The 26,837-nt window shown below is 42.1% G+C and overlaps 1 protein-coding gene across 14 annotated transcripts in view; it reads left to right on the top strand.

Annotated features, from left to right (window-relative positions):
* Window positions 1-26,837, top strand: part of Nfib (nuclear factor I/B) — a 215,451-nt gene that overhangs the window by 73,623 nt on the left and 114,991 nt on the right. The window lies entirely within an intron of this gene.

The raw sequence follows: 26,837 nt of genomic DNA, 5'->3' as shown, positions 1-26,837 counted from the left end.
CGTAGTGCACATTCTCTGATGAGCAGTCTCCTCAGCTGTAAACAGCCTCCTTCGGAAAGCAGGGAATAAAATATAGAGGGAATGATGGCTTCCTAAAAAAAATGGCATTTTAGCGTCTTTCAACAGTCAACATGGATCTCTGTAAATTAGTCTATGTAAGCAAGTCACTTGTACTGTGGGCTCTTTGCTGTGACAGTCATATATATCAGGGAGCACTTCTAGATTTATATATCTGTATGTTTCCAGGTATTAGGGAATACCTGGGATGAAAACTATCTGTGTGCCATTTAGATTGAAGGAGAAACTGAGAGGCTCCAGCATGGTGCTGGAGTTCAGACAGGACCTTCTCTTTGTAGGGACTGGGAGGCCCATGGAGACTGCCACAGTCCTTGACTCCCTGAACTTGTATTTCAAGCAGAGGCAGTGAGCAGCAGTCCATGGCGTTTGGGGAAAGCTGCAGAGGGAGAATGTAGTGATTTATTGGCCAAAAGGAAGAGGCCCTGTATAGAACTATGAAACCTCAAAAATGGAAACTAAGCACAGGAAGGGCAGAGCTGTGTTCCAGGAAAGCATCGAGCATGTCTCTGAGAGAACACAGGAACTAAAAACTTACGGTAGGTAAAGACAGAGCCCCAGTGGGAAGCCGTGCAGAAGCTCCCGGAGTTCCTCAGCAGCAATGGGACAGTTGTCCCTGATGCCAACTTATAAACTATGTTTGACTAAAAACCCCACTTGATTATTTTTACTTTTCATATAGGGAGTTTTACTTGCATATATGTTAATATCGCACATGTGCCTGGTCTTGTGGTCAGAGGAGGATCCCCTGTAACTGTGGTTGTGAACTGCCACTCAGGGCCTGGGGATAGAACCCAGGTCTTCTTAGCACCGGAGCCGTCTCTCCAGTTTCTATGTGATTTTGTTTTAAATACTGATTTTAGTAAGGTCACAGTCCCGGCCATGTCCCACTGGAGACAAGTGGTCATTTCCTTCTGCAGCACACATATTTTATTAAGTGCCTGCCATCTGTAAGTCCCTAGCTTGGGAACTTATGAATATAAAGACTGATATATTTGAACTCTGAGAATAGTAAAAGACTTCAGGACTAGAAATTAAATTGTTGAAATTAAATTAAGACATCCAAGTGTTCATCATCGAGATTTTTTAAACTCACATTGTTTGATCCAGTGATTTATTATTTGTTATTTTTAATTTTTTGAGACAGGGTTTCTCTTTGTATCCCTGATGGTCCTGGAACTTACCTGTAGCCCAGGCTAGCCCAGAACTCTGACATGTGGCATCGTAATACCGTTTTCAAATGGATTTAGAAATATTTAATGTACATTAAATATAAATGTTTTTAGTTAATATGTCATGAATTGATGTGGTTAAGAAATGCTATTTCAGTTCAGTTTGCTTAAATTAAAATAGTAATTTCATATGAGTAAGTACATTTTTGAGAAATTTAAGCAAATTAACCTTGAGTCATCTTTCCCCAATCCTTCTCTTCCTTGTGCCATTACACCAGGAGGGCGCCTCTCTCTGCAGCCCCTTGTTACACAGGATCCAGTCCTCTTGCTTGTGTTTGTGGTCCGAGTTGGATGCAGGGGATGCAGATTTCTGCCATTCACCCTACAGCATGAGCCTCTGTCATTTTAACGCCAGGATAACTTTTCCCGAGTATGACAGTTCACTAGTCACCGGCTTCTAGTACGGACCTTCCAAGTCACAAGAGGTCTCCTGAGCATCTTCCCCTTGACACCTCACACAGTCTTAGAGCACCAACTCTGACTTTGGAAACGACCGTCCATAGATGATACCATAGAGAGGCTTCCTGTTTAATATGCAGGTAAGTGTGAGGATGATCCAAGTGCCCGGGGCTCATTCATTCATAGGGAATCTATAGACTAGAAGTGGCTGCGGCCCCTGAGCTCATGGTTATGTCTTCTACCCACCTTTCATTCTGTGTCTACAGTAGACACTGAGATGCAGAGGGCTTCGGGGATGGGTTGGTGGATAAGAGTGCTTATTGTGAGATGAAGAGGACCCAGTCAACTCCCTACCACTCACATCAAAAGTCAGGCACTGCCAACATCCCCAGTGCAGGGAATCAGAGACAGGAGCTTGCTGGTCAGTCAGGCTGGCAGAACTAAGAAACTTCAGGTTCAGAGAGAGACTGTGTCCGGAAGCAAGAGGTAGAAGATGACACCTAATAGCTTCCTGTGGCCTCCGCATGCATGAGCTTGGGTGCATGTACCCACATATGTGCATTCCCCCATACAACAGCAACAGCAACAGCAACAACAACAGCTACGTAGTGATCCGCAGACTTCACATAGTCTTCCATGATATTTTCTCCCTGAAAATATTTCTTCTTACTTGAAAATGTTAGTTTCCAGTTACTCCAGAAAGGATAAGAATAGTGGCTTGCTTTGGTTTTTGTTTTCATTTGGAAATAGATTATGTTAGGTTGCTTTTGTGTGGATTTCATAGGTTTGGTGTGATTTCTGCCTTTGCATATAAAATTCACATCAATAAAATGTGTTGAAGAGCAGTAATGTACAGTGGTCCTGGGCAGTGCGGTAACCTGGACTTCTCTTCTTTGCCCTGCTTTCTTTAACAAGTGAGGACTCTGCTTCAGAGGCAGAGTTCCCTCCTAACCTACCGAGGAGCCTGCTTATCTGGGAGAGAGCAGGAGTCCTTGACCTCTGCTTCAGGAAGTCCTGCAGAGACCAGGGCCACCCTGACATCTATGGTCATAGACCTCAGTAATTGCAGGAGAGAACATGGACGCAAACACGTTAAACTAATGTTTGAGTAAAGTGAAATAGATAGTTCAGCTCATTATAGGACTTTATCACAATTCAGGAGTCTCTGTCACTTGAAGCCACAGAAGATACCAAGACCCATTTTCTTTATTCCTCTGTTTACAGCTTACAAGGCAATATCCATCTTAGAAAGCAGTTGGTTCCTGGAACTTGGTCCCTTGCTCTCTAAATCATTATTATTTTTAATTGTATGCATGTGTGTGTGTCAGTGTGTAGGTTTATGTGTGAGTGCTAGTGCGTATAGAGGACAGATGTGTCAGATCCCCATGGAGCTGCAGATACATGCCGTGGTGTGGCCGGTTGGACTTGGGTCCTTTGGAGGAGTAATGCATACTCTCTGCTGTGTCCAGAAATGCTGAGCCATTTCTCCAGTCTCTACATCTTTTTATTTTATTTTATTTTTTATTTGTTTTGGTGTTGGAGTTTGAGCCAAGGATCTCACAAACACCCAGGACATGCTCTGCCACCAAAGTTACACCCCCGGAGACAAAACTTTTAAATGGACCTTCAGACATTTTTCTTCAGCTCTGCCAATCTTCGCTTTCTTGGTAAAGTCTGTGACGGACAGTCAGTCCAGTGGCATTTATGTAGTGTTTGCTTTTGCCGTTCCCTGAGCATAGGCGGAATGTTGGGGCTACCTGCCATCTTTGCTGGTGGCAAATGATTCTATGTATTCTGAAGCAAAAAGACAGGCAGGCCCAGAGTTCAGCCCACGCTGCTTTGTGTTAAGTGGAAATTCCCACAGTGACAGGGTCACAATCCCAAAGCAGATGTTTTCTGGAGTCTCATTATTGTCCAGAAGCGGCTTTCGGATGAGCCAAGGCAGCCATGCAGAAACAGCACCAACGCAATTGACTTGCCCACCTTGGCTTAAGGCTTTTCCTTCTTATCATCCTGGAGGCCACTCCATCCTCACCTTGCCATAGATCCTTGCTTCTTCCGGCTCTGCACCTTTAGCTAATTAAAAATGAAAAGATAAGAGAAAATGGCTAGAGTCAACCCCTAGCGCTCCATCCTGATCTGGGGCTGGCTTTGCCTCCAGACCTTTCTGGTCTGTTGTTGTTGGCAAAGACCTTGTTTCTTTCTCAGATCTTTCAGCCACCCCGTAGCCTTTCACAACCTATAAGTCCTGTAATACTATATTTCGTGAAGAAAGGAAAAATGAGATTTTCTCTCCTCCTCGCTTTTGTTAACCCATTCTTGTTTTAGGCTCCAACAAAAAGGGTTTTTGTTAACTGGAGCTTAAAATCGGCCAGCTCGCAAAGTATTCTCCCTTTTTATGCAAGGAGGATTAGCTTGGCATGTTATGCAGTTCCCTTGTATGAGCCATTCCCGTGTCCTGTCATAAGGTATATAATTACTGCACTTCACCATCAGCGATCATTCTTCAGTTAAGACCTGTTTTAAACCTCTTAATATAAATCATACTGGGAAGGTAGAAAATACACCTTCAAAAGGAAGCAAGTGTTAGGGAACGCATCTGTTCTTTTCATAATAGACCCAGAGTAAACAATTTTTACTTAGTGCTTTTCTTCTCTAAGCAATCAAAATAGCTTATGATAAAAGATCGGGTACCTGGATTACACAAATACACAGGAGTTTATTCACAGGGTCAGACTTCCTGCCTGATTCCAGATTCATTTTCTCTGTTACCCTTGAACAGTGAAGTGTATGTATAATCCTCCACTCTTTCAAAGTCAGTCGTCTGACAAGTCTCTCTCTATCTGTCTGTCTTCTGTCTGTCTCTGTCTCTGTCTCTCTCTCTCTCTGTCTCTCTCTCTCTCCCCCCCGCCCCCCTCTCTCTCTCTCTCTCTCTCTCTCTCTCTCTCTCTCGTATGTATACATGAATTCAGTTGTGGCCTTCATTGAGGCCCCTCATCCTGATCAGATAATAGTCTGTACTCAAAAACCATCTCGGAGAGTGATTTTTCTCTTTCTTGGGCGAGTCACAGGCAAAGCAGTCAAACACTCATGGTCTGCTTCTCATCACTCGTGAATGTTTCCTTCAGTGTAAGGTAACAGTCCTGTTTGATAGCTGAAGTTTCTCATCCTTCTTGCCCCCAGCTGCCGTTTTGACCCTCCGAGTGTGTCATCCACCACCAGCTGCTGTCTGCTTCGAGATGTTAGGACAGCTGATGGAGGGAAGCTCAATCTATTGGGGCTGCTGGGTAGAGGAGCTTGTCCATCTCCGGAAAACATCTCAGATTATTAGAGACTCTAAAGGCCCAGGCTGTTGGATGCAACCTGTGCTCACTTCAGCTGACATGTTCCTCTCTTCTCTCCTCTGAGTGTCTGACATGATTACAGCTTCTGTGGTCTTTAAATTTGTCCAAGAGCCCCCACTTTTTACACTAAAGACCTTCTTCTGTTAGTTTTTCTTCATCCTTCTACTTTAAGTTTAAAGCAACTTCCCTTCTTTTCTAACCTGTGTTTTAAGTTGAGTGCCTACTATGTGACAGAACTTATTATAGCCCTTCAAATCCAGGGGATTTTCAGACAGACTACATTGCCGCTCGCGTGACCTAGGAGAGCACATAGCAAAGAAGTCTTCCAGATGCTCCATTTCTGTTGGCTTTTAATTTTGCATGTCTACCACACTCTATGCATTTCAGTAGCATTTATTCACCTCATCCAGCAATTCTTTATGAATGGCCTTTGGAAAGAATCAGGTTAGGTTGAGCCAGTCTTCCCTGATGCACTTAAACTCTGTGAAGGCATAGCACACCTCTTCCCTCTCGTGCATCATCTCAGGATATAGTTGGAATACAGTTGGTGAATGAAGGTGAACCAAGGCACACCATGCTTCACATCCACTGATGTCCTCCTCCGTCTGAATTCTTTTATGTTACTTTCTTATATTGCCTTAAACATAACACAAGTTAGAGATTCATGCAGAACCATCAACCTTTTCTCCAAAGAGAAGTCGATTACTAAAAGTCATTGGTTTTATTTCTATTGCTTGTCCTTCTTTCAGTACTCAACGGATTTAGTGACCGCAGGAGTGGGAATAAACTGAGTCTAGGACTGATGGTGGCTTAGGGAGGGGTTGGTGTTGAAGGGCAAGTCCTGGGCTGAGGACTGGTGCTCAGAGAGTGGGGACTCAGGACATGGAGAGGACTGGAGATGAAGAGAGAATCATGTCCAAGTGAAGCATGCCTCACTTCAACAGTTCACATTAGGAAAGCTTGGAACATCCTTTCTTCTTGCCCAATGTTAGAAAAGAATCTTTTGTATGCTGCTTTTAAGAAAACATGTATTTTAAGATGTATTTGTTGAGAATTTCATACATGCATGCAGTGTATTTTGAATATCTATATTGCCCACTTCTCCAGTTTATCTCCCAATCCATCTTCCTCCCAACCAACCTTACCACTCCCGTCACCATCTCCTCCTCTTCTGCTTTGCTCATTGAACCCAATTACTGCTGCCTTTATGCAAGTGGACATAGACCACTCACTGGAGCAACCCAGTAGTCCCATAACTCTTCCTTCCCTTGCCATCATCAACTTCCTAGCTAAGGGTGGGGTCTTGTCAGCACCTCCCTATTCGTACTGGAATTTGGAGTGGCTTGGTCTTGCTCAGATGTCTTTGAGGTGATCAGCTGGTGTGACTTCATGACCGCAAGCAGCCATGTCATGCCCTGGGTCAGCACTTCCAAGTACTCTATGTCCTCCAGCTCTGACACTCTCTTTTCCCCTCTTCTGGGATGTTCCCTCAGTGTTGGTGGGGAAAGGGGTTCTGTAGATACATGATTTGAGACTGAGCACCCAAACTAACATATTTTCAACACTGTGAATCTCTGCCTTAACTGATGCCCCCTGGAAAAGTGGAGAGCAGCTCGTTCTATGGGGATAACTGTAAGTATTTTGAAGGCAGTTTGACAACATGACCATTTAGTGGAACAACAGTGGATTCCAGGGGCTTGTGTGCATGACGTCATTGAAGGCACGGCTGCAACTTCACCTCATACTGTAGAACCAGGTCTCATAATCTCAGAATTACAGCCTTTTGGTGATTGATTGGAGGCTGAAGAGTGTATTTCACTGTAAATACTTGTGAGTAAATACTTGCTCTCACTTTTGCTCTAATTCTTCTTAAGCCCCCCTTGTTTAGAATCAAATTCCCGTTGTTACTACTCATATGATAGTTGAGTTACAATCAGGGTTAAATTGTGCTTTTGTGGGCTGATATGAAAACCAAACTACTCCAGTTGCTGTTGTCTCAGTAGGAGAATTTGCTGTGTTTTGTGCTGTTGACTGACCTATAGTTTAGAGCACTCTTGATTAGTGAGTTGGGGATTGTTTGTATGAGAATACAGAAATGGTACAAAATTAATTTTATGTATTCCCATATGGTACTAAAGGGCACCTTTTTATTTTTTGGAACTCAGTTTAAATATCTTTTTTTGTGTTGCCTTCTCCAAAAAGTTCTCCAAGGCATTTTTATGAATAGGTGGCACATATAATAACAATCGTAATAAAGTTATCACTGAAAGAAACTTTTAAAAAGAAAAGAGTAAAAGAATTTCTAACATTCCAAAAATGCACCATTTTATCCCGAGTACTAAGAACATACATTATTATCCTGCATTACACTTCAGTTCCTGTGGAAGAGAAACTACATTGGTAATGAACTCCAGTAAAATTGAACTATCAACATAGAGAGGCAACAGGGACTGAAAAGAGCCAAACTGTAAGATCCTTTCTTATCTGGTGGTAAAGTTTGGCTGGAAAGCAAACTTTTCCATGAGAATGGTTTCCAAAACAAATATACTCTAATTTGAAAGCAATTTAAATTAATATGCAATTAATATATCTGAAAGAAATTAAAGGAGGAATGAAATGCTTACTGTTGGCCACAGAACCTCAGTGTGGCTTTTGCATGTGGGTTCAAGTAGGACGTTGGATTCTTAAGATGTGGAAACAGAATCACGAAGTTCATCTTGATCATTTGAAGGCTTTGATGTTTCTCTTCTTACATAACTGCTGTTGAAGACAGCTTCAAGCCAGCACACTTAAATCTGTGTCTCAGTTACTCTGTGTAATAAATACAGTAGGGAAAATAAAGGTGGGTGAATCCCCTGGTGAAATGAAGAGTAGATTAATTATTTTCACTGAATTACAGTAACATTTTACATATTCAGGAAGTATCATGTCAAAGATGGAGAGCACATAATGGTAACATGTATTTACCATATGCAAAGCTCTGGGTTCAGTTGTTAGCACCCTGCCCAGCAACCCCTAAAGTATTATGTTAAAGAAGATTTGTGGAAAAATGCATCTGACCAATTTAAATTCCTGTCATGGTAGCATCCTGATGATGTCAAAACTCAAGAATCCGAGTGGGTGGGACCTTGGGTTCATGCTCATCCGGGAGGAGTCTCTACCTCCACGGTTTGTAGTAAGAGTGAAAGCCAGCTTTTGTGAAACTTGCTGTAAAGTGCTTGCTTATAATTAGGATCTACAAATGGTGCTTATTATCGACCGTTCCATGCCACAGAGGCGCAGGTATTAAAGCAGGGCTGCAGCACTCTTGTCGATTTCCACTCACTGATCATATAGTTAGGTTCAGAGAAAATAGTTCATAAAATCCCAGATCAGCTCTGTTTTTCTTAGACTACAGTAACACTATATTTCAAATTTATAAAAGTATTCCTTATGTTTTTTTAGACATAAAAGTAGAAGTTTCCAACTCCATGCCGAACTTTAAAATTTTTAAAATCTCCCAATTCATTCAGCAATTGGTGGATACTAGTCATAAACTCACTGTGAGGAACACAGACTCAGGTCTGGCCCCAAGGATACCATAGTCTATATAGTCTGTAATCAGAGAGATGAGAATCCACCTGGGTCACAGTAGGTGGCAGAAATCTTTGAAACGGTGAGCTGGCTCTTAAAATGATAAGTTTCTGGCCACATTTGGGAAAGATTTCACTTTCCTACCCATGACATGAATCTCTGACAAAATGATCTGAAATCTGAACAAAGTAATCAGTTATAATTTTTAATCTCTGATAAAGTTTTAAAATTATTTGAATAGCCCAACCTTTCATTTCTAAATCTTCTTGGATATATAGTCTGATATTCATCTACACATGTGTTTAGCGGTTCTCTGTTTCATTCTAAGTATTTACTCATGGAAACGAAGGTCATCTCACATGTGTTGTAAGCACTGGTAGGCTTACATGTTCATTGTTTTTCTTGACAATGGCTGTGTTTAACACACATGAGCCAAAATTGTTCTTCAGATATCACTTATTAGCTCATTAAAAGAAGGATGATTCATCTCTTAATGAATTAATATTTTAACTTTTTAAAAACAAAGTCAAATTATCATTAAATGATTATAAAAAGTAATAGACTCTTTAAAATGTATAATATGTACCTCTTCCATTTATTTTCTTAACGCTATAATAAGCAACAAGAGGCAATTTGAGTCAAGTAATGGAGTCTTTAAAGTCTAAAGTCTAATTTAAAAAGTGTTCTAAATCATATTTTAATGATTTTATTGAACTTTAATTACACTGGAACTAGTCTGTATTTCCAGGAGAATGATCAAATGTATCTGGCTAATATAAAAGAAAAATAAATAAATAGTAAGATTCAGTATGGTATTGTATGCCTTTAATCCTGTCACTCGGGAGTCAGAGGCACGTTTATCTCTGTGGATTACAGGTCAGTCTGTACTATACCTTAAGTTGCAGGCCAGCCAGAATAACACAGGAAGGTCCTTTCCTCTCCTTCTCCCTACCAACCCCCCTACCCCTGCTCTTCCTCCTCCTCCTCCTCCACCACCACCACCTCCACCACCACCACCTCCACCACCATCACCACCACCACCACCACCACCACCACCACCACCACCACCATCACCACCACCTCCACCACCACCACCACCATCACCACCACCTCCTCCACCACCACTACCACCACCACCACCACCACCACCACCACCACCATCACCACCACCTCCACCACCACCACCACCATCACCACCATCACCACCACCTCCTCCACCACCACCACCTCCACCACCACCACCACCACCACCACCACCTCCACCACCACCACCACCACCACCACCATCACCACCACCTCCACCTCCACCACCACCACCACCACCATCACCACCTCCACCTCCATCACTACCACCACTACCACCACCACCACCATCACCACCTCCACCACCACCACATCAACAAAACTGTTACTAAATAGTAGACATGTATGTTGGCCTAGCCCCTAAGAGACTTCGTTTGGCATTTCTGAGTACATTTTTTGGTTCTAAGTTTGCAGAATCCCAGCAGCACCCAGAGAGAATACTTGGCAGAACTAGGACTGCTTTTAGGTCACAAACCAACTAAGCACAATTATAACCTTTTGTTATTTTCATCCCAGACGATACTGTTCTGTTACAGGCAGTGAAGGTCTTCTCATGCTGTTTCCATAGAATGAGACCTTTCTCATAAATCTAAGCCCACGAAGCCGCAGGTGCCCCAGCTGCCACCCATCGCTGCCCCTGCTCCTGCTCTGCTGTTGCTCTCACACAGCTCATGCAGTCTCCCGTTCCTTCAGAGTGGGAGTACAGCGGTTGTGAGGGTGAACTTAGCGTCAGTCCCTGGACTCTTAAGAGTGTCTCACTCGTTTAACTAATTACTTATTTATCTGTCTACTTAAGAGGGCTTTTTTTAAAGACGAAAGAGCCCTGTATATATAAAAATCAAATGTACTCCAGTGCAAGGTTGGCGTTCACCCTAAAGCACGCTTCCAATTCCCACTTATATATGCAGTGTAAGAAGGCTAGACATACAGATAACAGGACAGAATGTTATCCTGAGGGGTGGTGGTCATTGGGAAGGGCTACAAACTCAAAGGGCTAGGGATGTAGGTTAGTGGTAGAATATTTGCCTAATGTGTCAGTCCCTGTGTTTAATTCCAGCTAATACACACACACACACACACACACACACACACACACACACACACACACACACATCCAGAGCTTCTGAAGAATTAAAATTACATAAGACAAACTGAAGCCCAGAGAATGTGTATATAGCATAAGGACCGTAGTTAGTAATATTGAGCATTTGCTAAGAGAGCATGTTTGTTTTTATAAACAGAGATAATAGAAGCAAACGTTATACAATTAAGTGATCATTTACCATTCTCCAAGATGTTGCCTACCTATTTTAGAGGTAAGAGTAATATGGCAATGGTCAGTATAAGCCATTCACAAGTAGGACGGGCCAGAGTATTGAATTGTGACCATTTATATACTTTTTTTGGGGGGGGGCAGTTTCAATCAGATACCCTCTTTGCTTCTTAACTATCTGTTTAAGAGATAAAATCACAATGGTTTATTATTAGAGAAACATGGTTTCTTCCTGCAGCTTCCAAGTAAGGACTAAAAAATTAACAGTGGTGACAGTGAATAGGGGTCTTCAACAGATGATGCTATGGTTTCCTGGTAGCCTACCTGTTATTGTCCACCTTATTTATGCCTCTTTCTAGAAGGCTTTCTGTGTAGACACATTTCAAGAACTGTTATTTGTTCCAGGGAGTTCAGTAATGAATGAGATGAGAGGGAATGCATTGAGGAAGAGTTTTTTTTTCTGTTTCTCTGAGTTAATTTCATTCAATGTTGTTTTAGATACTCGTAGGCAGGTATGTGTGTGTGTGTGGGGGGGGGGGGAAGTAGAGGCTCTTCTGCCCGAGAGATAAAATTTGAGAAGGGCACCTCTCCGTGGCACACCAGACTGAGTGTGCTGATAAGGCTGAGGAGAGGCAGGGCCAGGAAGGGGCTCCAGAGTTGTCTCGTGATTCTTAGAACCTTGTTGCGTTTCTCTGTGAGGCTGAGATTTGGTAGGCGTAGAGGAACAGAAGAACAGGACTAAAAAAGGTCCCTTCTTCCTCTTCCCCCACCCCTTTCTCTCAGCTTGATGTGTCAGAATTTTTCCTCCTGATGGAACACTCCTATTGAAATATACAATAAAGAAGTAAAGGAAGTCACATGGTCATTAAATAATTAGTGGTTGTCACATGTGTACAGTGTAAAAATTTTAAACCTTAGGACTCATACTTTTTAAGCCGCGTTCTATTTAAATGTTGTATATGGGGAATATGGATGGGAACCAGACTTGCTGAAATTGTTACAAACAGGTAAAAGTCAGCAAAACATTGCGCCAAAGGAGTTAATTAGCACTGTTCACCGAAATTGGAGTCTTACAGAGTCCTTTGCCATAAGGAGAGTATTATCAAAGAGGGGACCCACTTGGTGAACAAGGGCAGTAAGTGGTCCCCAACCGCTCCTTCTGCTTCAGAAGACAAACTGGCTTTCCTCATGAAGGAGTGAGACTTTCTTCATGTTGTCTCTGCTCTCTGAGCTTCTCTTAGCTTTGTAATTCAGTGTTGAGAGTTGTCGGTGACATTGTGGAGAGACCACAGAAAGGAGGAGTGGAACTTTGCAATGTACAAAGATAGAAGAAAAGTGGGATTTGAGCTGGACCACAGAAAGTGTTTCTAGGCTCCACGTACAGGGATGGCATGTCTGGTAGAGACAGTAACAGAGCCAAAACCCAGGGCACCAGCTCATATGCCGCTGGGGTTGCTGGGATTAGTATGAGAATGGTTGAGGACGTGGATGTCAGATGATGCAGCAACATTATTCTGTAGGTCTAAATGTTTCGGGCCATACCATCGAATGTCAACAAGTTTATTGCCTTAACAAAATCCCTGTTCACAAGCCTGTGGCATGTAACTGTGTTCTCTGCCCTCTTTATTCCAAGATTGAAATCAGTGTTTGGCCTGGGGTGAGTCCTCATCTAGAGGCTTGGGCAGGGGTGGAAGGAGACTGTTTTAAAGGTCCTTGGTGTTGCTGGTTGAATGTAACTCTTGTGCTAGCAGTTGGAGGCTGCATCCAGTCTTTACGTGTTATCTGAACTCCATTCTGTCCTTTAGCCAGCGAGGGCCCTTTTCATGCTTTAAATCATTCTGGCTTGTGTTCTGAGACAAGCTGGAGAAGAGTCTCCTTTTGAAGAGATCATTTGACTAGGTCAGGCCCGTACTCTCAAGTATGTCATCACATTTAATCAAGGGAGTACAAGCTATGGAGTCCATCCTCCTGTGGGGATTGTGTAGGACTGTAGACCAGAGCAGGAAGTTGCAATGATCCCCTTGGAGACCTGCCTTAGATAGGAGGCAGTGGGCCATCATGGGTGTCTAAAGAAGGGAATGCCATGCCCCAAGCAGCGTCCTAGAATGTGGAACGTAGGAAGCTCTTTGGAGAAATAGGGATTGGACGCAGATGGCAAAGAAGGAAGTCTTTGAAATATCAAACGATCTGAAAGAATTAGGGGGCTGGTAATGGTGCTTCGTCTTAAAAAAGAAATTCCCTGCTTCTTTCATATCATTTATGCTAAAAAGAAATCGAAGGACCACTGGATCTTTCTGATAAGCTAATTTCAAAAGCGAGAAAATTCTGAGCTTAAAGAGGAAAGAAGGACCTGATCACTGAGTGTCTTTACCAGTTGAATTTAGAGCAGTGACCAGTCTGGAATGGCTGGGGGCTGTTAGAGCTGTACCAGAAAGGAGCTTGTTCAATTACATCATGGAGTCTAGCAGCTTATTGGGATTTACCAGGAATTGCCATGGGAGGAGGCTGTCCTTAAATCTGACTAGACAGTTAATGGAAGTGATGGAGGGTGAGACCAGCCTAGTACAGACCAGCTCTGCAGTGTTGGGCAGGCAAAGAAGCTTAGGAAGCAGTGGAGGGCAGACTTATATAGTTGAGATATATAAGTGGAGGCTTATATGAGATGTATGAGTTTGAGGAAGATATTTTTTCTTAGCCTCGACTTCCAAATGAGACTATTATGCCCATATAAGCACAGAGTAACAGACTTATACATCAAAACAGTACTGTCAATCTTATGTGATCCCCCTAGTCCATAAAATGATAGTGGTCTCTGGGTGTGAGAAGACATGCTTAGCCTAGTAGCGACCATGTGATCAGTACCTGCTGTGTTACTAATACTGCATGTTAGTAACTGTGATATTATAACGGTTCTGAGTCTGGGGTTTAGAAAGCTCAAGTTTTCAAATGGTAAGAATCCTTTCATGTCGAGTTACAGGACCATCACCATGGTAAAAGAAGAGGATTGGATTTTAAATGAAATATGAGAGTATCTAACTGAAGCTGGGGTCCAGAGGGTAGGAGGTCCAGAGGGTAGGAACTCCTGGTATGTTAAATTTGGCTTGATCTGGGAATACACTGTTCCTACAGATTGAAGTCCTAGTGGAGCTCACAGACTTGAAGGTAAGAAGGAGTGGGGCAGGTAGACAGAGTAACAGTGGGTTCAATTAGGAGAGGCAGGAGGATAGGATTCTGGCCTATGTTAGTTCTCACCACGTGAAGAGTCGACCCTTGACTTGTGGAAACTCATTTGTATTGTGCTAATTTCTACTGATGAGATGGTCAAGTAGAGAAGAAGGGAGTTTCAGTTTAACTTCATTGAAAGAAAGATGAGATGTGTTTAGGGAAGAGTAAAAAGCTGGGGGAGGGTGCCGGGAAGAGGAGGAAACATAGGAAGTGTGTGGTTGGCAAGGTAGAGGGTTTGGGTGTCAGAAGGACTGATATGGAGCTGCTGGCAGGGGGCCACCATTGGCAAGACTAAGAGCCATTGTTATTCTGAGAGACAATGCAAAGAGCTTGGCTCCCAAGCAAAGCTCTTGGTTTCCCTTGGGCTCTGGTTCCCTGTGGATGTAGGAGAGGCCTTGCTTAAAGCTGTTTGAGGGATGCCATAACTTATAGCTGGTGAAATGGCATTATGAACGATATTCAAAGCATCTCTAGAAGCCAGGGGACCACAGTGTTTTAAAATACCATAGAGATGTTTTTGTCTTGCTTCTGGTGCACGGACCAATTTAAAACCAGTGCTCTTTTTGTGGCTTACTTGGTGGTGGGTCTGCATCACCGCTGTTATTCATAAAAGTAAACTCCAGAAGTGTTTAGTGATCCTAGCTGAGGAGAAGTCAGGATCCTGTTCCTTGATTTTGCCTTTGTTCCACCTGTAAGGAAGGTGAGCCCACCATATGTAGCTAGGAGACAGTGCCTTAACTATTCAATAAAGAGAGTATGGAGGGAACCGACTAGATACTTGGAGGGACACAGGTCTGCTGCTTGGATACTCTCCTGAGCTCGGGGATGGAGAAGAGTCTGTAGTACAGTTCTTCCTCTCACAGGGAAGAACTCCATTCCTCAGGTGTGGAAGCACCGCCTCCATAGTCATTGTGTGGGCTCTGATGAAATGAGTCAAGCTTCTAGGAGGACTTGTGATAGGTTACTTTATGAACACCACCCTCATTCCACTGTGTAAAAAAGGAACTTGTGTTATTTTGAACTCCTTTCTCTATTTTCTACTTTCTTTCTTCTTTCCTTCCCCTTCCCCTTTCTCTCCCCTCCACCATTAAGCAAGGCCTTGTGCATGCTGGGTAAACATAAGCACTTCTGCTACAACTGCTAGGCAATACCCCTAGTCCCTTATTTAATCTATAAAGTATAGTGTCATTTTCTCAAGGTTTTCCCCCAGCTCCCTCCCTGGAGTATTGGTAGGCAGAGTCCTCTCTAGCTTTACTTCCTATTTAATAAAATCTCTAGGAAAAATACCTCTATAAAATACATATAAAATGAAAATATCATGAATGAGCAGTCTTGCCCTGAATAAGTACTATGATAACAAGGGGATTTTGAGTGGATGAGTCTGTAAACTAAAATAGCAAGTGTGATCTTTAGGCTTTCGGTGTTGATACCATAGCCTAAATTAAATCTTATCTGGAGGAATGTTTTTAAGTCAAAATTTTAAGCATATTGTCACAAGATGAATGGCTATATTAATATTCTCCTGAAGACCATACAGCAAAGCTGGTTTTAGCTATGTGCCTTGTCTTAGATATGGTTTTACTGCTGTGAACAGACACCATGACCAAGGCAAGTCTTATAAAGGACAACATTTAATTGGGGCTGGCTTACAGGTTCGGAGGTTCAGTCCATTATCACCAAGGCGGGAACATGGCAGCATCCAGACAGGCATGGTGCAGGAGGAGCTGAGAGTTCTACATCTTCATCTGAAGGCTGCTAAAAGACTGGCTTCCAGACAGCTAAAATGAAGGTCTTAAAGCCAAGCTCATAGTGACACACCTATTCCAACAAGGTCACACCTCCAAACAGTGCCACTCCCTGTCCCAAACATATTCAAACCATGTCACGCCTGCATAATAAATGCAAATTACTATTACTTAGCTGAGACTTAGGCTTGTTGGTTTTGTTGGAAATGTTGATAATCTTAAATATACAGAATCAAAACAAGAAATTTGTGTTATGTTCTACAGGATTGAACATTTAGGAGAGGAAAGGGGTTAACACCACCAAAGTTACTACCACCTTGATATATTCTCTCTCTCTCTCTCTCTCTCTCTCTCTCTCTCTCTCGGTATGTGTGTGTGTGTGTGTGTGTGAGAGAGAGAGAGAGAGAGAGAGAGAGAGATAGTAGCCACCCCTTCATTAAGAAGGAGCGCTTGAGACTTGTTTTTGTGGTGGGAGAATGAGGTCAATGATATTCAGTTGAAGCCACTAGAGGAACTGAGAGGGTTGGCGTAGGTCCCTAGAGAGCAGGAGATGCTCTTTCACAAATACTCTGCAGTGTCTCCAAGAGCAAGTACACAGACTGGAACTTGTCTTTTGATGATGTTTGAAGGAAGGTGGCTTATTGTCACATTGAGTTCGTGTGGAAAAGAGGCAGTGCATTTCACATGCCAATGACTCCACTAAACTTGGACAGTAGTAATAGCCTCTTTTGGTCCACATTAAAGTCTCCAGTAAACCAAAAACCAAAATCACATAGCGGAAATGCAGGGACCTGTAGACTAGCCTTACGGCACCCATGGTCATCAGTATCCCTGGTGGCCAGGATGTCAGCTAAGAGTTGCCTAAGAGCTCCTTACAGTTTTCCCAGGACCTTCAGAGTCCCATTCTGATGTCTGGAAAGTCTTCCTAAGCTGTGTTGAAGCTTGCTGGCTTGAACACAGGGACAGATGGTGGCATCTGGGTTTCATCAGCTGCTGCTTGAGGAGCTTGGGCAGAGCGCTGAAGACAGGCTGGCTTTGAGGTTATTCAAAGTCAGATTCCTGAAAGGATCCTGGACATAAAGACTTTTATAGAATGTTATCATTTCTATTTCTTATCTGACCTCCATAGCAAACTGTGAAGAGGTCTGCCCCCATTTGGACAAGCGCCTTTCCCTTTGGGAACATGTCTGCCTTTCCAGGGCTGCTCAGATGCTCACACCTCATTATTCTTACTGACTTTCTGAGTAGGGAGATCCTTGCCTCCTTCTGAACATATCCTTAGATCTTGGTGATCTCGGCAAAAAAAAAAAAAAAAAAAAAAAAAAAAAAAAAAAAAAAAAAAAATGGAAGAAAGGGAGCCTGGGCAGTAGAAAAGCTCTCTAACCAAGTACTTGGAGATAAAAGCTTGATATGCGTACACACTGGCTTACCTTCATTTTTCTCTTCACCCAGAGGGGCTAATATTTCTTTTTATCTCAGGGACATGTATGTTTTAGTAAGTCTTCTCTAATATTTCTGAGACTGAAGCAGGATAAAGTAATAAATAATAAATAATGGTACAGTTATATCCTGCCTTAAGTGAGATAATCAGCAGATGATATTTGAGACCAAGACTTCATGGTCCTTTCAGAGTAACATAAGCTTAGAGCATGGATAGCATATATTTTGCAGCAATTTTAAATAATTTATGAATCTTGTTTCTTATTTTGGTTGTTTGTGTCCACATCAAAAATAATTTGCACAACATCGAATTCAGATCCTATGTGCTTTAAATAGAAAACAGTTTGAGTTGAACATAATAATATGTAAAATACATAACCTAAGAGACGTTTGTGGCCTGGAAGCTCTGTAAATTACTACTAATGTTTCTTCAAGCATCCGTTGGCGATGAAACAAAAGCCAATTTAATGTTCACAATATGACTTTGCACTTAACAAACTTATGGATTCTAATATCACTGAAATCACACACCTATTTTATTTCTGCCAGTTCAGTAAATAATTCTGACGATGTTTACGAATGTGGACAGGGAATCTCTGCTGTTTTTCAGGCTGTTACATAGACCCAAATGCCACTGTGGCCCTGCAACTATGGGCACAACTATGGGAACCCTCCTGAGGCTCAGTTTCTGGGCTTCCATCTTGTCCCCAGCTCTTTCTTCACACTCACCAGCAGATACTGAAAACTGTCATTCTGGCTGAACTCCACTTTCCACTCTGTCTTTACCAGGACACTATGGCATGGACACAGGAGCTTGGATAGGGATACATGCTCAACTTATCCATCTGCGAAGCCGCCTCCCTCTCTTGTTGACTTTTATGCTTTGCAAATGACTACTATTTTGAAGTTATTTACATATTTTTACCATTCATTTAAACTTAAGTGGAAAAGGCAAAATTGTTGACCACAAGCTATGACTGTCCTAGGGAGATTCCTCCTTCACAAGACAAAATCTCAATGTCAAACATTATCTCTTTTAAACGAATTTTGAATTTGACTGCATTCATTCCAATGTAAACTGCACCAGCTTTATTACCATTGCTAAGAGTGATGGTAATGTTGGTACCTACTATGCTGCTACCGCATGCAGTGTACTGACTGTGCTGCTACCACATGCAGTGTACTGACTGTGCTGCTACCACATTCGGTGTACTCACTGTCCTGCTACCACATGCAGTGTACTCACTGTGCAGCTACCACATGCGGTGTACTCACTGTCCTGCTACCACATGCAGTGTACTCACTGTGCTGGAAACTGGGAACTTGAAACATCTCAGTGTTAGGACAGAATCCGTGAAAGAAACAATGATCTAAGTTATAAAGCAAGCAGATGGACAGGTCAGTTGTAAATTCCTTTTCAAATTATGCCTTTCTAAGGGTCTTGAGAGATGCCTCGGTGGTTAAAAGCTTATATCATGTTTCCAGAGAACTGAATTTGATTCCTAATACCCACATCCATCCATGGCACATAACTCACAACCACCTTTAACTCGGGCTCCAGGGAATCTGATGCCTCTGGCCTCTGGGCACCTGTGCTCCCATGCACAGACTCACACCTGGCTTACATATATGTATATAAATATGTAAGTTTAAAAAATAAGAAAGGCATTTAAACAGTTATACTTTGATAATAAGTAATTCTTGTTTTTTAAGAACATGTATGTAGCAGCACATGAGACATCATAAATGACATTGGCATGTAAACTCATTGTCATTCATTTTCTAGAAAAAAACAAAACAAACAAACAAACCTCACTGTTAACAATTGGTACATCTTTGTCTGGCCTCTTGAGAATGATCTTTGTAGATCATCTGAAAACTTATTAAGTAGCAGGTTTATTGGTCCTTATGATTCCTTATCCCACCTCGTGCTGAGGATCTGACTGAGGCCCTCATGTGTCACAACACTGAGGTGCACATTTCTAGACCAGGACAGTAAGATCCTTCCCACATCTGATCTGCTTAGTGAATATTTCACCACTAACTAGACACACCCTTCCTTATTTGGTTAGCTAACCTTAGTCAATCATACATTTTTAAAATGACTTTTAGCTAGTATATGCAGAAGCTCACCCAGTATGGTGTTCAAAGCTATCACTTTCCATGTTTTATTTAAACTAATAAGTGGATAAAAGAGATTCTGTTCTTTAGCCTCCTCATTCTGTTTGTGTGCACTGTTTTAACTCACTTTGTTGTCGTTACAAATGCACTACCCAGTCTATTAGAAACTGGTGTAAACGTTGGTGCCTTGGAGATGAAGCGAAAACCGCCCTGGCCATTTCTCTTTTTACCCTCTGCTTATTGCCTTGTTAATGGGTTTGGCATAAGATCACTTTTATCCAACTATGTACCTCGAGAAATTAAAAGTAATTTATTTGCTGAAAATAATTGCTATGTGCAGAGAGAAGTGGGAAATAAATGTCCTTCCCACCTTTCCTTCTTAGGTGTGCCCTTTCTGTTCCTACATTTAATCCATTTTTATCTTTCCTTCTTCTGTTTTGGTGCTGAAATTGAACCCAGGTCCTTACACATGCTGGGCAAGCATCCCACCCCTGAACCCTTGTGTTCACATTGTCTTAGTGAACATACACTCATACATATGTGTGCATACTAGCATAGTTTATGTGAGTAGGATCGCTTGAAGTGGTTTGTATAGGGTGACTCTCATCCCTGTGTACTGCAGAATAAGCAACTTCTTTTCTGCTTCTTATGTAAAGTACTTGGTGAGGAGTGTGGCCCTGGTCCTGCCATACCTGTGGCATGGTAGGGGAGGGTAGAGGCTCTTTTAGAATCATCTGAGAGCTGATGTATAGTCGGACATTGGCCTTGGGCTGTTAGAGGACAGGGAGAAAGACATGAGTTGATTCTGTGGTACTGAATGTGGAAGAACAGGAGGAGAGGGAGTAGAGAGGCATACATTTACTGCTTCAAGTTCTGAGAACAGATGGAAGAAAGAACAGTTACAACTCCTAGAAATGTTAGGACAAAGGAACCATGCTTTCTCACCAGAGAGCACTCTGCCTGTGTGTGTGTGTGTGTGTGTGTGTGTGTGTGTGTGTGTCTCTGTGTGTGTGTCTGTGTGTATCTCTGTGTGTGTGTCTCTGTGTGTGCATGTGTCTCTGTGTGTGAGTGTGTGTGTCTGTGTGTCTGTGTATTTGTATGTGTGGTATCTCTCTCTCTCTGTGTGTGTGTCTGTGTCTGTGTGTGTGTCTGTGTCTGTGTGTGTGTGTATGTGTGTGTGTGTGCATGTGTGTGTCTGTGTGTCTGTGTCTCTGTGTGTGAGTGTGTGTGTCTGTGTATGTGTGTGTGTGGTGTCTCTCTCTCTCTCTGTGTCTGTGTATGTGTGTGTGGTGTGTGTGTGTGTGTGTGTGTGTGTGTGTGTCTGTGTGTGTCTGTGTGTGTCTGTGTGTCTGTGTGTGTGTCTGTGTGTCTGTGTGAGTCAGGGGTAAGGAGGGATGAAAAATTTAACTGGGTGAAGGCTTCCTGCAGATGATCCTAAGTGGAATTCTGAAGAGTCTGGGCTGAGACTTGGATGCCCGTGTGTGTGCTGTTGTTACACATTAAGTACTTCGAATCTCATATTAAGGTTTGGAAACCTTAACGTTCAGGAAAGTGATGTAGTCCCATTTGGCCTGTCTGATGTGTTTCCCACATGACCATGTAGCTGTGCTCTCCAAGCGCGGTCTTTGGTCAGGCAGCATTGGCACCATGGGAACTCCTGTGAAACCCAGAGACAAGGGTCCTGCTCTGTCTCGCTCACACTGTGACAGTGGTCCAGAAACTGCTGGAATAAGTTCTGAAAGTGATTCTTCTGTATGTTGAAACTGAAGAACTCCTGACGTGGATGATAGACCAACAGAACTATTGTAGATTCCCTAGGCTGGAGGACCTTGGTAAGCAAGTCATCATTTTCTAAGGCTTAACTTACACAACAAGCTTCCTGCTGTGGCCTTCTGCTATGGAGACTTACCAGGTAATGAGAGGTCTGGGGTGGCATTTTAAAAAGACACGGCAGTAGTTCTGTCTCCCTTCCAAAGCGATGCTTCTAAAAGTACACATGGTCTTAGGCGAATCACCTGGAGGTGGCTGGTGGAATTTTCGGTTCTTTCTCACATTTTACCCAACTGCTTTAGTGTTTATGTCTGGGCTGGAATGGGGAAGAAGGAAGTAGACTTTATCTAACTTGAGCTAATTATTCTCTAGGCATGAGGTCAGCAGACCATGACCTTGGGTAAAACATTGCATCCCTTTGTGCCTCAACTTCTTATCTAAGTAATGGGGATAATGATGCCTCCCTGACAGGCTTACCGGGATAAGGTGGCTCACTTGTGAAAGGGTTTTGTGGGTGTGAAGTGTGCTAAGTGTAGTGGAATTAATTTTTAAAGCATGTATTATGTGAAGTTGTACCAAGCTTTTTAACAATATTTTTTCCAGAGGAGTTACAAGCTATTTTATAGGGCTCAACTAAATTATTTATGTTATTGCTAAATTGGAAATGTATTAGAATTACGTAAAAGAGCTTGAAATGCTCAGTCTTTTAGTTTGGGTTGAATCTTGGTTAGTTAATTGGCTTTTGAACATATCAAGGCATTTTAGGAATAAACCCATTATGAGGTAGTACATTGTGTTTTAATTTTTTCTTTTTATCCATTGAAAGATGATTCAATCTAATAGTAACAAGAATATATAATTATATACATATATACATATATGTATGCATGTTTGCATATGTATGTGTGTATATGTCTTTATGTGTATACACATATACACACATGTGCACACACATGCGCACACACCTTTCCAGACCAGGGACAAAGTATATGAATAAATTCTAACCAGTAAGTCACTGAATGGGCTGTGGTAACTCATCAAGCCTTGAAGGTAATTAGAATATTTTTGTTTTTATTGTTCAGAGAGAAATACATTGGCTCTTAGCATCAGTCTTTTAGCTTGCCCATTCAAACAGTTCATGGACATTTCTCACAGCTGTAGACCCAGGTCTCACAGACATTGGTTCATTTGGACTTGCTTGTTTCCATTATGAAGGAATGAATGCCTAGTTACCTCTTGTGCTTGTCCTCAGTCTTTAGTAACCGTGCTTTGTTCGAGTTAACACTGGAACCACACACATTGAGTACCCATTAGACTGAACTTACCATTAAGCTTAGGGACACATTTTGTTGTGAACACTTAGAGTAGCTGGGAAATCATTTAAATGCTCTCATTCTTTCTTGATACCAAAGCACTTTATGAAGTTTCTTCTCTGTTAGGATCTTATCGATGTCCCATTGTCATCCTTTTAAATGACTGTGCCCACAAGTTCTTCTCTAGTCTCATTGGGAAATACAGGACAAGGCTGACATGAAAAGTACCTGTCAGCTGAGGTTGTCTGGGGGTGCAAAGCTCCTCAGTACCTCTGTGCTTCATCTCTCTTAAGAATCAACTTCCAGCCATGATTGTCAGCACCAACTTCTGTGACTTGCTTTACCCTGGCTGTGGGTTCTGTTTTCTGTATTCGGCTCGACCTCTGTGCAGTTGCTGGCCTTGAGTACCCTAGCAGGACAGTGCTGTTTTCTTTTCTCTAAGGTGGACGGTAGGGAAGTCACAGCCCCCTCTCCACTACTTTCACTGTTTTTGCATAGTTCTGACTATCATTTTACATCACTACAGTTCTCTTACTACTTTGCTTTTTAGTATAGAGCCTACTCAACTGTCGTATCCCATCTGTTTCTGTGCGTTTCGAACTATTGATATAGAAAAGGAAGTGTATCTATTTTAAGACATTCCTCAGATGCAACAACATCTGAATCCAGGTTGTTTTGTGGATGCAACTTTATAAAATGAAATTCTAATTTTAGGTAAAAAACAACAACAACAACAACAACAACAACAACATTCAAGTAATATTACTATGAAACGTGCACATAACACCACAACTAACCCTAAACACCAAAGCCTGCTCTACCCAAATAGCTGGGGTAGTGGGGCTAAGGAGGCTTGTTTCTGTGTGCACGGCCCCCTTGCTGGAGCTCGCCCCCTCCTTCTACCACATGGGTTCTGCTCAGCTGAGGCATGTCTTTACCTGCTAAGCTCTCTCATTGTCCTCGATCTTGTTTTTAAATTAAAAAAAAATCAATTTTATACCATCTCTTTTCCTATTTTACAGTTCTTCCCAATGTGCCAAGAGTGTATGTATACGCATGGAATGCAAACACAGAGTAATGTATGTGCGTACTAAATAGATGACCTCGGCTATAGCTTCAAAGCTATAGTATATTAAAGTTAACTTATTTTGAATTATCAGAGGACAATTATTAAATACCATTTTCAGCTTTTAGTCCAAACAGAAAGGGAACGATCGGTTCCTATAGATGAGAATTCCAGCTCTTAGCCAGACTTTCCTATATTTTCACTTAGTCAGAGTTAATAAATCCATAGAATACCTGCCGTGTCCGTGAGACCCTGCTAAAATAGTACACGTCTGGATGGACGTAACAAAACCTGAGATAAGAAGGAAGGACACTTCAGGACCCAGCCAAGAACACTTACGTTTGAAGGTTAAAAATATTCTTCCTGTTTTTTTCCTAGTAAAGGACTTTAAACAAAAGTAAAGAGTGAGCGATGTTTCCGTTACACTTATTATTCCCGTGTCTTCTTAAGATGTTACTTTTTGGCTTGCTTATGAGTTGCCGGATCATTATAGTTACTTTGTGCTTTTAACAACCAGAAGTAACTAATGATGCTGTTCTGTTTGGTGATGATTAATGGGGTTTGTGGACGTCCATGAGCTGCATACATGCACATGTGTGTGTGCATGTATGTGCGCCTATACTTTAGATTTTTTTTTCGGTACAACCAAAATGACAAAAGAACAGTAAATTCATCTAGGCTTTCAGTGTCTGGAACCCAGGGTTCTAATCTTGAAGTTATTAAGAAAGATATTTAAAAACATTCTAATTATCACGTGTAAGAACCTTTAAAGCAAAGAAACAACTTTTACCTTGTTTTAGAAAGATCTGACCCAGAAGGCGTCTGAAGTGCATTTTGTACTTGGATTTACTCCGTAGCTTGGATGCCCCGTGTATTCTGGGCTTTACTTGGTAACTTGCATGCTTCCATACATGTTTAATTTCATTGAAGTTTTCATTCTGGAAAGGAAGCGAAATATTGTATCCTTTTTCCAAAGGAAAATGTTTGTGGTGTTGTGAAAATGAGAACAGATGGCTTTGTAAAGCTTTGGGGAGAAGAGCAGCACTTCAATTCAAATTGTGAGGCGAAGTCAGAGACAAACACGTGGCTACCAATTGTTGTAGATATTTATATGACTTAACTCAGGCATGTTAAACAAAACACTGGAAAGGGAGAATTTTCCCCCCTATTTTTACAGACCAGACTTCATGGAGTATAGTCTGAAGCAGCTAGGTTTTGTAAGGAAACAAAACAAAACAAAACAAACAACAACAAAAACCCCTAAACAAACAAAGAACCCCAGAGTGATCAGAGAACAGCTTAGTGGCATAAGATGTGTTCTGTAATTTTGGGTTTCACAGTGGCTAAGTTTACCCAGATGCAGTGTGACAGCCTATTAGCAAGACCAACAGATCTGAACATGGAGGCTTCTGCTCTCTCCCCTGCTCGCAGTGATTAGCTTTGCAGCAAGGCCTTGAAGCCTGGCTATGCTGGGATGCATTAACTTCTCCCCACTTCTCCACAGCTGATCAGCAAAGTGTTCATTACCTCCGCCATATCCAAAGTGACGTCTAGTGACGTCTCCATGCAGGCAGCCTGCTGTTTCATTCATAACCACAAAACAGACCGAAATGACTTTCCTTCTTTTTACAACTTGCAAAGAGTTAATGGACTGTGCTGGCCCCCTGCCAGAACCCTTAAGAAACTTTATTAATGTGTTATGAGGCCAGGACACCATAGTGTGGGATTTGGTTGGTTATTCATCCTAATGAATAAAAATATGTACGCACAATTAAAGCTGCATGCTTGCACAGTTGCTTTCTAATAAATGGCGAGTCTTTGTCAGGATTCCTCGTCGCCTTTACTGCCAGCTGTGGTCTTCTTACCTCTGTCCCAAAATCAGCAGCAGTGCTGGGAAAGGCTTCGTTTAAGGAACACTAGTGAAGTGTTTGAAATGAATGATGGAGATAGACGGTTAGAAGTAGGTAGAAAAGTATATTTTAAATCTCCATTAAAAACAGCCAGCTATTTACTCTGTGCTCTTCTTTTATTTAAGTGATTCGACATATATAAGATGAACTTATTTATATCAGTTAGTCACACAACAGAGGTGGCACCATTTTTCAAATCTTATTTGCTTTTCCCCAAATGATTTTCTTAGCACAGTCGTTAGACTGGAGGACTTTTATGCCCGTCCATTAATAGAACTCTTGAAGGGCTCCATGAAAAAATAAATAAAAACCTTTTGGCAAGTAACAGATATCAAGAGAAAGAATATTACGCTTCACAAATAATAAAATCTGAACTGGCTTTTGCAAAGCTGACCTTAATTGCAGCTGCCAGTTCTGAGGCATAAGATGACCCATGTGACCTGGGGTGCTAGGAATGGAGACTCGTTCCACTTCTGTTTCACTATTGTTTTTTTGTTGCCAGCCGTCTTTTCAAAGTGAGGCACTTGGCCTTGTGAATTTCACAGTACTGTGTCATCATGCTCACTGAAGCAGGGAAATCTTTCTTGTCCGAGGACTTGGTGTTTGAGGACGTGCCGGAGATGGTGTTGGAGGTCTGTGGAACAGTGGGAACTGGCTCTTGGCCTTCCTTGTAGGAAAGCCACCAGCCTGGTAGCCCTGGTAAAGCACCACAAAGACGATATTAGCAGTCATGGAAAAAGGACAATGGAAGCCATCAGACTGTTCTTGGGAGATTCGGCTTAGCAGGAAATAACCCGATCTTGTGGAAGTTTCCTGACTATAGTAGGAGATGATGGGGGGTTTGTGGGTGTGAGCAGGTGGCAACTGATGAGGCTATAGTGGAAGTGGGGCTCCTTTACTTACTGCTCCTTGGGCTGTACTGCAGTATGCCAGCACAGCCTTCAGTTTGTGGCAGCCATGGGCAGCGGGGTTTTCTGGTCTCTGCTGTGCACATTACAAGCCCCAGCCTCTGTTTACCATGCTCAGCAGCCTGCACTCAATGGCAGTCTCTGTCAGGAAAATTGGAAAGTCATATGTTGAAAATTAAGAGAATTGACCAAGATGCCATGCAACTTGTCTATTTACAATGCAGGGTTTTTGTTTGTTTTTGCTTTGTGTGTGCGTGAATCTTACTCAAACTAGGAAAAAACAGTCGTTGAAATTGGATTATAGAGTCAGATTGTCTGGGGTTTAATTCCTTGCTTTTTCATATATTAGCTAAACATACT

The sequence above is a fragment of the Rattus norvegicus genome, chromosome 5, assembly GCF_036323735.1.
Source record: "Rattus norvegicus strain BN/NHsdMcwi chromosome 5, GRCr8, whole genome shotgun sequence".
Classification (NCBI taxonomy): domain Eukaryota; kingdom Metazoa; phylum Chordata; class Mammalia; order Rodentia; family Muridae; genus Rattus; species Rattus norvegicus.
The sequence above is the reverse complement of the archived record's forward strand: the minus strand, read 5'-3'. Positions and strand labels throughout refer to the sequence as shown.